The sequence below is a fragment of the Ptychodera flava genome, chromosome 22 (genome assembly GCF_041260155.1).
Source record: "Ptychodera flava strain L36383 chromosome 22, AS_Pfla_20210202, whole genome shotgun sequence".
NCBI classification, from domain to species: Eukaryota; Metazoa; Hemichordata; class Enteropneusta; family Ptychoderidae; genus Ptychodera; species Ptychodera flava.
In genome coordinates, this window is record NC_091949.1 from 16,538,277 (window position 1) to 16,549,068 (window position 10,792).

Below are 10,792 nucleotides of genomic sequence, written 5' to 3' on the forward strand. Positions count from 1 at the left end.
TTTGCACGTGCGTGTCGGTGCCCGTTCGGTAGTGTCCCCTAAGCTCACCGGATTGCAAGGACACGGCAACTGATGGACTGATTCGAAAATCAACTTTCCAGTGAAATGCCAATTTCAGATTACATAGCGCTGATCAACTAGATTTTTCGGTATCAGCGCTAACAAACGACCCACATGACAGCGATTGTACAACTGTCAAAGTAGCAAAGTAAATCACGCTCGGCATTTGCTCATTTCCCTTCTACTAAGAAACAGCAAGTGGTTCTCGACTTATGTCTGGGAATTCTATCTGACATACAATGCGAACTACCGGAAACGTCATGTCTATATGCGCTGTTTTACGCGTTAGGTCGTCGGGAGCGGCCCAATACGCCAACGATTTTTAACGTTCCACATGTTGTCTCACTCATATATCACCGAATAGTTGAAAATTTCAGCAACATGACTCGAGTCGACAGTGACATTTTATTGCTATAGTTTTTATTGAGATGGCATTAAGTTTATATTTTAATTTTTGCGGGTGGATATGATCTAACATTTTGTTGAGAAGAGTGTGAACTCAACTGTGAAGCTGCAATTTCACACGGAGCTGATACGAGTCAGACTTGGCAAACTGGCGCCCTCAACGTGCATGGAACGTGCTTGCTCTCTGTATAGATCCCCTCAAATCTGACACTGCCCGATAGCACTTACATTGGCAATGTACAACACTTTTTAGGCTGAAAGTGCACATGACCATAGTTGCTTGGGAATTCACATTGGCTTGCAAGAGTACACCCATCATTGTAATGGATGTACCTGTGTACTGTTGTTATCTTGACCTGATACAATTAATTATATTCGTAGCATGTACTAGGCCAGGGAACGCAATTATCTCAGATATGATAAATCACAGAGCATTCTCTGGGCAGGAAGTTTAGATTAAATGCATTTATATCTTCGCAATACATACATATTGAGTACATAGATACAATCGTATGTTCATAAGGACACATAGATACACATACACAACATACACACATACATGTATTGACATCCATCCATCCATCCATCCCTACCTACCCACCTACTATACCTACCTCTACACATACAAATATATTCGTACATACATACATACATACATACATACATACATACATACATACATACATACATACATACATACATACATACATACATACATACATACATACATACATACATACATACATACATACATACATACATACATACATACATACAGGCAGGCAGGAGGAGTGATGGATGGACGGACGCATACAGACAGACAGATGGTGCTACTAACGGGCAAACGGGTGCTTAGACAGTGTGTTCCCATCAGATTCTATTCTAAAACTTACCAACGCACTTGTCAGTATAACCATCTACATACATTGCTTATCATCAATGGAACCTATCGTCACCACACCCAATATATTAGTGGGATATATAAGAGCCTAATAGCATTTAATTTACTTGCCATGTGATTTTTGTGCACCGGTAATAAAATATTTGCCCACAGAGATTGATCATAATTTAGTGATTTGTTTGTCACGGGTCCCGGGGTCATGACATCAATACGATGACTGTATCGTTTAATGTAGCACGACAGTCTCTAAACGGGGTGTAAGTTTCGCCGCAATGTTAAATTTTGTACCATCTATCTACAAAATGACCCTGATGTATCTCCAGGACTGAAAATACATATGTTCAATAGCAGAAATTCATCTTGCTCTATTTGTGAGCGAAAAAATCTTTCTCCGTGCATTTCGATGAATCCTTATGCTGAGCCACATTTTAACTTCACGTCCTGGACTGTCCTTTTGTAAAGCAGCTCCACTCTTTTGCGACGGCTTACAACTAGAACTTGACCAGTCACTTACCTTCAGCACTTTCTAGAAAGAGTTTGAAGTCTCACAACTTTTATAGAGTATGTTGACTTGTCATGTTTTCCTTTTCTTGTGTAAAGTCTTTGAACAGTATGTTATACTTGATTCTTGCACCTTGTAACTGACTTTAATTGATTGCTTGATTGATCGATCGATGTACTGATTAATTTACCGACAGAAAGAATTGCTTTGTTAAGCTTGTTGATTCTACAAATAACTGAAGAACACATACATACAATTAGAATTCTGCCTCCGTCGGCAACGAAGAGGCGATGATGAGCAGCGCATTTGGCAGAGATGAATGCACAGTACTGTGTGATAAAAAATAAAACTCAAATCGGTTTAAAGGTAGACAGTCACCTGTAATCTAAATATGCCCATATATGGTCAAAGGGGCGTTCATTGGTATTCAAAATGCCCTTGTGAGGCCACCCGCCTAAAATCTATGATTGGTTAGATTTTCTCTTTCCATGGTAACTGTGGAAAAATTAGAACAGGTGACAGTATACCTTTAGCAGTAATGTGTAAACGATTTTGGTATAGGTGTGAGTTTGAGGACATGTTAGTCCATTGGCCACCATACGTGAACCTTACATGTGGGAATTTGGAGATAATGCTTCATGCAAAGCCAAACGTGTGCAAAGGAAAACCCAGCTTGTTGGTGATCTGGGCACTTGGATGCCCAGAAGATATTGACTAGTTTAGTAAAACACATTCGTTATTCGTGAGTGCGAGTGCTTCATGAACTCTACCATAGACCCTTTTCTCTGGGGTATATGACTCTACAGCGTGTGGAGGGAAGGCAGTCAGAAAAATTGTAACAACATAGCTCGGTTATTGAACCACTCCTTTTTAAGGGCGAGGATTTGGCCGAGCACTTTTGACTGCGATGTCTTTGCTAGACGACTAGGTGCCGTACGTTGTGGGTTCGAATCCGATCGAAAATCAACTGAATTATGTAGGAAAGTATATTTGGACGTCTCAATTGATATAGGGGTTACCAGACCTTGTTCTCCTACGTGCTATTACAATGGCAACGACCGTTGTATTATTGGTATGTTTTTAAAGCTCATTAACAGACTCTTCAGCTATTCCGAAATTAAATTGACATTACGAGAAATGGCGTCACAATGACGTCATGCGTCTAAGAGAGCATTCAATTATTATGGCCGAGGCTACTTGACTGGCGAAATCAAGAGGGGTCACTGAAAACTGGAAAACTACAAAGAGGGAGGTCATGCTTGTTTCACACAGCATAGGGAGTCACTTGATTTGCTAAAAAGTTCGCTCTGTCGAAAAGCCTCGTTTCGGTGTACAAATGTTTTTTTCCCAAGTAAAATGAAGGTGCAAGCTAGCTAAACGTTAAACAAAGACGTGACGATTGTTCAGAAGTTCATTTTGTGCAGTTGGATACAATTATTTCTAGCTGTTATTTCAGAATCAAATGCGCCAAACTTATCTCAAGAAATCATAAATGTCAATAAAAATGTGCCTTTTGACATTGTGTTTTCCATAGCAAGTTAGTAATAATATTTGAATGTCGTAAAATATAAGTTTTCGCATCGTAACTCTCTTAAAATCCTAATACGGCATTAGTTGATATCACGGTAATGTGAACAGGGCATCCCCTTGCCTCAATACGTAGAACTCTCCATCTTTAGACACGGCAGTATCCTGTCACTGAGCACAACACTCTCGGTGATCAAGGGTTCCAGCCATGGTATCTAGTCCTGTGTCATTGCTTTTTGAAGGACCCCAATGACCTTGTAGTATTGTAATTTTGGTACTATGAGGGTATCGTCATTCAAAATAGACTCTTCCTTCATAAAAATTAATTTGCGTTAAAATGCAAAGTATTTTTGAAAGTGAGCCCCTTTGGCAATTAAAAACAGAATTCAATGCATATGGTTAAAATCTATTTGACCACAGGCAACATCGGAGAAATTTAAGAAATTACAAAATGTGTAGAATGATCGGGAAAAAAACAGAAATATTCATTTGAATAATTTTAAAATAGTACAAAACAGTGACGGTCACATTTCAGAGGCAGAGATACACGCTGGTGAAGATGACCATACCGTAGTCGATGAAATTTGCCGCCGGATATTGAATGCAGAACGTGCACGAAACATTAAACTGAATTTACAAGATTTGGAAGAAAAGAAGCATTTTGGAACAAAGTTCTGTCAATTGATATTTTTAGCGACACAAAGTGAATAGATGTACCGGTAGGGTTCATTGTTATTATTGACAATTGACTTTCATTCCAGATACAAATAAATAAGTAAATAAACGAATATAAATACACAACAGACAGACAGACAGACAGACAGACATACATACATACATACATACATACATACATACATACATACATACATACGTACATACATACATACATACATATTTACATACATACATACATACATACATACATACATACATACATACATACATACATACATACATACACACATGCACGAAAACAGTGTATTTTACACATACAAAGGCTGTATTGACGAGCTAAGTTTGGAGAACACGAAATCAACAGTCTCAACGTTGATGAAAACTGTAGATGCAGTTCGAAGTGAAACTGTGGCTTTTGAAGCCAATTCGAAATCTCAGTTAAAACTCTTGAATCAGCAAGTAAAGGGGATACTGTCTGATTTGGAGAACCAATCCGACAGGAATGGTCAACTGTTGTCAAAGCTGAATATCCTCGAAAAGAAAATGAATAAACGCCCTTCTGGTCAACATGTATTCACCGCGCAAAATACCAATCATACAGCGCCATTTCCCAAGCCATCCTATCGTGACGTCGCTTTGACCTGCGAGCATGGTAAGGATTATGAGTTGCCAGATAAAAACTACGATAATGAAGATGACAGTGTGCTTGTCCAGGATGAACCAGTTTCTACTAATACGGTGCCTCGAATTAATACAAGAGAACGGGAAACGCATCAAACCTCGATATTTTCAGAAGACCCAAAGTCTATTTCAGGTATTTGTGAACAAAATACCACGTTGCCACAAAAGACTGGAGAACAGTCAAGCATGTCAAGTGTTGTAACACGACAGGTTACAACTCCATCCGAGATACCGACTTCAGCCGCTAACGGGACATCTGATTTATCTGAAAATTTGCAGCCCGCACCTGATACAGCGCAGTTGACGCGGGAGCCGATCCCAGAGAAATTGCAATCTGGTAATTATCCATCTCACTCAGCAATTGCTAACTCTCATAGTGACACTGACTTTGGTTTTGAAGGTGTTTCTCAAAGACCTCGAACACAGAGAATGTACGTTGGCGGCATCAAAGCCGGCACCTCCCGTGAGCAAATTGAGAATCATTTAAAGAAACACAATATCGAATTTACGATGGTAAGAATTATTGCTAGCAAACGTGTAGGAGCCGTGGCGGCTAAAATTAATGTACGTTTAAAGTATGTAGATGCTCTCCTTACCACAGACTTTTGGCCCCGCAATGTATTTTGCAGAAGGTGGTTGGGAGAACAAAAATTTTCAGAACATTCGAGTTTGAGACGAAATCAAAATACACAAGCAGGACAACAACCTAACATTCAAAGCACAGATGACTAGATATCTTACCTTTGCGTTTGCTATACTCTGTTTTTCATTTTTAATGCATTCTAATTCTGAATGTAATACGTTGCGGGTTGGTTGTTGGAATGTTTGTGGGGTGATGTCTACTGTTCCATACTTGACTACAATGCTTCACAACATTGATATTTTAGCTATAAGTGAGCATTGGTTGTTTCCGCATTCAATTAACTTTCTAAATTCTATTGACCTCAACTTCACTTCATTTGGTGTTGTTGATAGAGCGTTGGAAGACAACGTAAATATGTTTCTCTTCGGGGACAAGGGGGAGTTGCCTTCCTCGTAAGAAAAACCTTACTTTCATGTGTTGATTTTTTAGATCTGGGTGATGACCGAGTTATTGGCCTCAAAATTGATTACGCGCCTACTAAATGTGCTTTTATTTTCGCGGTTTACTTACCACCTGTTAATTATGCGGTTGATGATTATGCAGATTACATTACCTTTCTAGATGACCTCTATTCAACGTACTCGCCTGATGGTGACGTCATTTTTCTCGGCGATTTTAATGCAAATTTATTCGGGCTCGTCGCCCTGGGCTTCCAACTTCAACACGAGATAAAGCTCTTCAACAGTTTGTTACTTCATGCGATCTTCTGCCAACAAATTTACTGAATGTTTGCACAGGTCCGATAGAAACTTTTTGGTCGTTCAGTGGACAGAATACGTCCACAATAGACTCTATACTTGTACCGTCAAATCTTGCAGAAGGGATAAAGTCATGCCGAGTTCTCGATGACTCTGCCTTAAACCTTTCAGACCACTTTCCTATTCTATGCAACTTAACTCTGCAAATTTCGCACAGTCAGTCCATTATTTCGCATAAAACACGTCTGGCATGGTCGAAACTCGACCCTGACCGTATCAAAGATTCATATACCCAGTCGCTGTCTGAAAATTTAGATCGGCTTGCCCTTAACGTCGCTAACGGAGAGATGCTTTCTTGTCCCCCCGACATTGATCGCTTCACAGATAAACTGGTCAATGTTATGCGCGATACTGCACAGCAATGTATTCCAGCTTCTCGTTTTTAAACCTTATTAAAGCCCTATTGGAAGGATATCAAACAATTTCACAAACGGGCTTGGGAGCTTAGAAATAAGTGGATTCAAGCAGGGAGACCTCGTGGCCTACAACATGAATCCTTTCGCAAGTACAAGGATTCTAAACGCCAATTTAGGAGAGAATTAAGAAAACGACAACGCCAAGCTGAAAGGGAAAAGTATGACTTTATTGAAAACTGTTTAGAACTTGATCAGTCTCTCTTTTGGCGTAGCATCAATCTTCGCAGAAAAAACAAATCTGACGCTTTCCCAGTTCTGAAAGTTAATGGCGTGAAAATCTCTGATCCCGACTGTGTTGTAAATGCTTTCGCACACCACTTCAAGCAACTTTACGAACCGTCTGAAGATGAAGTATTCTCAGCTCGTTTTAAATACCAGATCGATAACGAAATTCGTAAATTGGTGAACGACAGCCAACGTAATACTGACACCATTTTTTGTAAACCCTTGTCAGCTGATGAAATCACGCGTGCGATAGGGAAACTAAAACGTGGTAAGGCAGGTGGCCCGGATAATTTAACGTATGAGCATATTATCTTCGGAGGGCCTTCACTCGTAAATTCTTTGTTACACCTGTTTAATTCAATCATCACCGTTGAATATGTTCCCTTTTCGTTCAAAACTGCTTTCCTTGTTCCAATTTTCAAGGGTGGTGACAAAAATCGTTTCGATGCTTCAAATTATAGAGGCATTTCTTTGCTTTCTTCACTGCAGAAACTTTTTGAACTTTGCATTTCACAGCGTTTACAGCCCTGGCTTGCAGAAAAACAAATTCCGCATCCTTTACCAGCCGGATATCAACCAGGTCAAAGCAATATCACGACAGCTTTCTGCATACTAGAAACAATTTACTACCATGTGGAAAGACGCAGCAAAGTTTTTCTGTGTAGTTTAGATGTTCATAAAGCATTCGATTCAGTATGGTGGAACGGACTTTTTCATAAATTGTATTCTGGTGGTCTTAACTCAAAAGTTTGGAGGATTCTGCGAACCATGTTCTATGGCCAAGAATGTCAAATTGCCTTGGGAATGTATGTTTCACACAAATACCCTATTTTCCAAGGTGTGCGTCAGGGAAGTGTTCTCTCCACTTCTTTATTCCTACTTTATGTAAATGATCTTTTCAAAGAACTGGAAAACAGTAATGTGGGTTGTTTCATTGGCTCCTCGTTTGTAGGCTCGCCCTCCTTAGCGGATGATATTTCAATTTTAGCGCCAACTCGCGCTACGTGCCAGAAATTACTTGATATAGTTTGTGCTTATTGTTCAAATTGGAGACTGCAACTTTCCGCATCAAAGAGTAAACTTTTAGTTTTCGGGGAAACAAAGCGAGAACGCCACCACCAACGCAATCTGTTGTTACACAATTCTCCTGTCACAGAAGTTGACTCTATCACCATTGTTGGCATGCAAATTACCAATACACTGTCTTCGATAGATCGCACATTATCTGCCTGCAAAAAAGCCAGGAGATTGATAAATTCGCTTCGCAGTGTGGGTATTGGACCGCATGGTCTAAATCCAATTCTTAGCTGTGAAGTCTGGAAACGTGTGTGCCTTCCAGCTGCTTTTCATGGATGTGAGCTTTGGTCTCTCACAAAAAATGAACTAGTTATGCTTGAGAAAAGTCAGCGTTATGCTGCTAAAATCATACAGGGTTTCCCCATCAGAACTGCCACTGACTTCGCTTTAAGTGCTTTAGGTCTTATTTCAATTGAAGCCTATATTGACAAATGTAAACTGTTATTTTTAGGAAATCTTTGCAAATGTAATGTTTTTTCAACAAGAAAGTGTAGTTTTTTACATCGACTTTTTGAATTCAAACTGTCTTCTACAGAGAAATCTTTAGGATTTATTGCTGATACTGTAAAGATCATTTCAAAATACAATCTGACATGCTTTCTTGATGAATTTTGCGCCACAGGCTATTTCCCGCCAAAACCTATCTGGAAGACAATGTGAATGATGCCAGTATGAGAATGAAAATAATTGCTGGAGACAAAGATTGGAAAGTAGAGGTGATATGCTGGTTTACTGTCGATTGCACACAAAGTTAGCTCCATTTCACTTGTACACATATTTACGCAATTTTCCTGAACGCCGAGAAATTGTTTACAGTATTATGAAACTTCTCACTTTTCCTAGAAATGAAGTCTGTTTTAAGTGTCAAAATACAGTTGATGATGTTTTGACTCATCTGTTAACTTCCTGTTGTCATACAACAATAGCAAGAGACTCTTTTTGGAACTGTCTTTTCGACAAAATGAGCATTACTGTTTCTGCAACACTTTTCAACTTAAATGACCTTGACTTCATTGGAAATATTTTAGGAGATAGTATTTACATGATTCACTACCAGGAGTCTGGTGAACAAGCAACTCTTCAAGAAATTGTGCTGGACTTTGTGCAAATGTGCCTTGAGAACTGAACTTAGTATCGTGTATTGCCTTCTGTAAGAAGCTTACTTATATATTTTAGTGGGTTTTTTTTGAGTAACTTTTTTCCATTACTACCTCTGTAATTTAATGTGTTGATGTAACTCTTCTCATGTGTTGAGGAGGAATAAAGAAACAACAACAACAACAACAACAACAACAACTGATTAATTTACCGACAGAAAGAATTGCTTTGTTAAGCTTGTTGATTCTACAAATAACTGAAGAACACATACATACAATTAGAATTCTGCCTCCGTCGGCAACGAAGAGGCGATGATGAGCAGCGCATTTGGCAGAGATGAATGCACAGTACTGTGTGATAAAAAATAAAACTCAAATCGGTTTAAAGGTAGACAGTCACCTGTAATCTAAATATGCCCATATATGGTCAAAGGGGCGTTCATTGGTATTCAAAATGCCCTTGTGAGGCCACCCGCCTAAAATCTATGATTGGTTAGATTTTCTCTTTCCATGTAACTGTGGCAAAATTAGAACAGGTGACAGTATACCTTTAGCAGTAATGTGTAAACGATTTTGGTATAGGTGTGAGTTTGAGGACATGTTAGTCCATTGGCCACCATACGTGAACCTTACATGTGGGAATTTGGAGATAATGCTTCATGCAAAGCCAAACGTGTGCAAAGGAAAACCCAGCTTGTTGGTGATCTGGGCACTTGGATGCCCAGAAGATATTGACTAGTTTAGTAAAACACATTCGTTATTCGTGAGTGCGAGTGCTTCATGAACTCTACCATAGACCCTTTTCTCTGGGGTATATGACTCTACAGCGTGTGGAGGGAAGGCAGTCAGAAAAATTGTAACAACATAGCTCGGTTATTGAACCACTCCTTTTTAAGGGCGAGGATTTGGCCGAGCACTTTTGACTGCGATGTCTTGCTAGACGACTAGGTGCCGTACGTTGTGGGTTCGAATCCGATCGAAAATCAACTGAATTATGTAGGAAAGTATATTTGGACGTCTCAATTGATATAGGGGTTACCAGACCTTGTTCTCCTACGTGCTATTACAATGGCAACGACCGTTGTATTATTGGTATGTTTTTAAAGCTCATTAACAGACTCTTCAGCTATTCCGAAATTAAATTGACATTACGAGAAATGGCGTCACAATGACGTCATGCGTCTAAGAGAGCATTCAATTATTATGGCCGAGGCTACTTGACTGGCGAAATCAAGAGGGGTCACTGAAAACTGGAAAACTACAAAGAGGGAGGTCATGCTTGTTTCACACAGCATAGGGAGTCACTTGATTTGCTAAAAAGTTCGCTCTGTCGAAAAGCCTCGTTTCGGTGTACAAATGTTTTTTTTCCCAAGTAAAATGAAGGTGCAAGCTAGCTAAACGTTAAACAAAGACGTGACGATTGTTCAGAAGTTCATTTTGTGCAGTTGGATACAATTATTTCTAGCTGTTATTTCAGAATCAAATGCGCCAAACTTATCTCAAGAAATCATAAATGTCAATAAAAATGTGCCTTTTGACATTGTGTTTTCCATAGCAAGTTAGTAATAATATTTGAATGTCGTAAAATATAAGTTTTCGCATCGTAACTCTCTTAAAATCCTAATACGGCATTAGTTGATATCACGGTAATGTGAACAGGGCATCCCCTTGCCTCAATACGTAGAACTCTCCATCTTTAGACACGGCAGTATCCTGTCACTGAGCACAACACTCTCGGTGATCAAGGGTTCCAGCCATGGTATCTAGTCCTGTGTCATTGCTTTTTGAAGGACCCCAATGACCTTGTAGTATTGTAATTTTG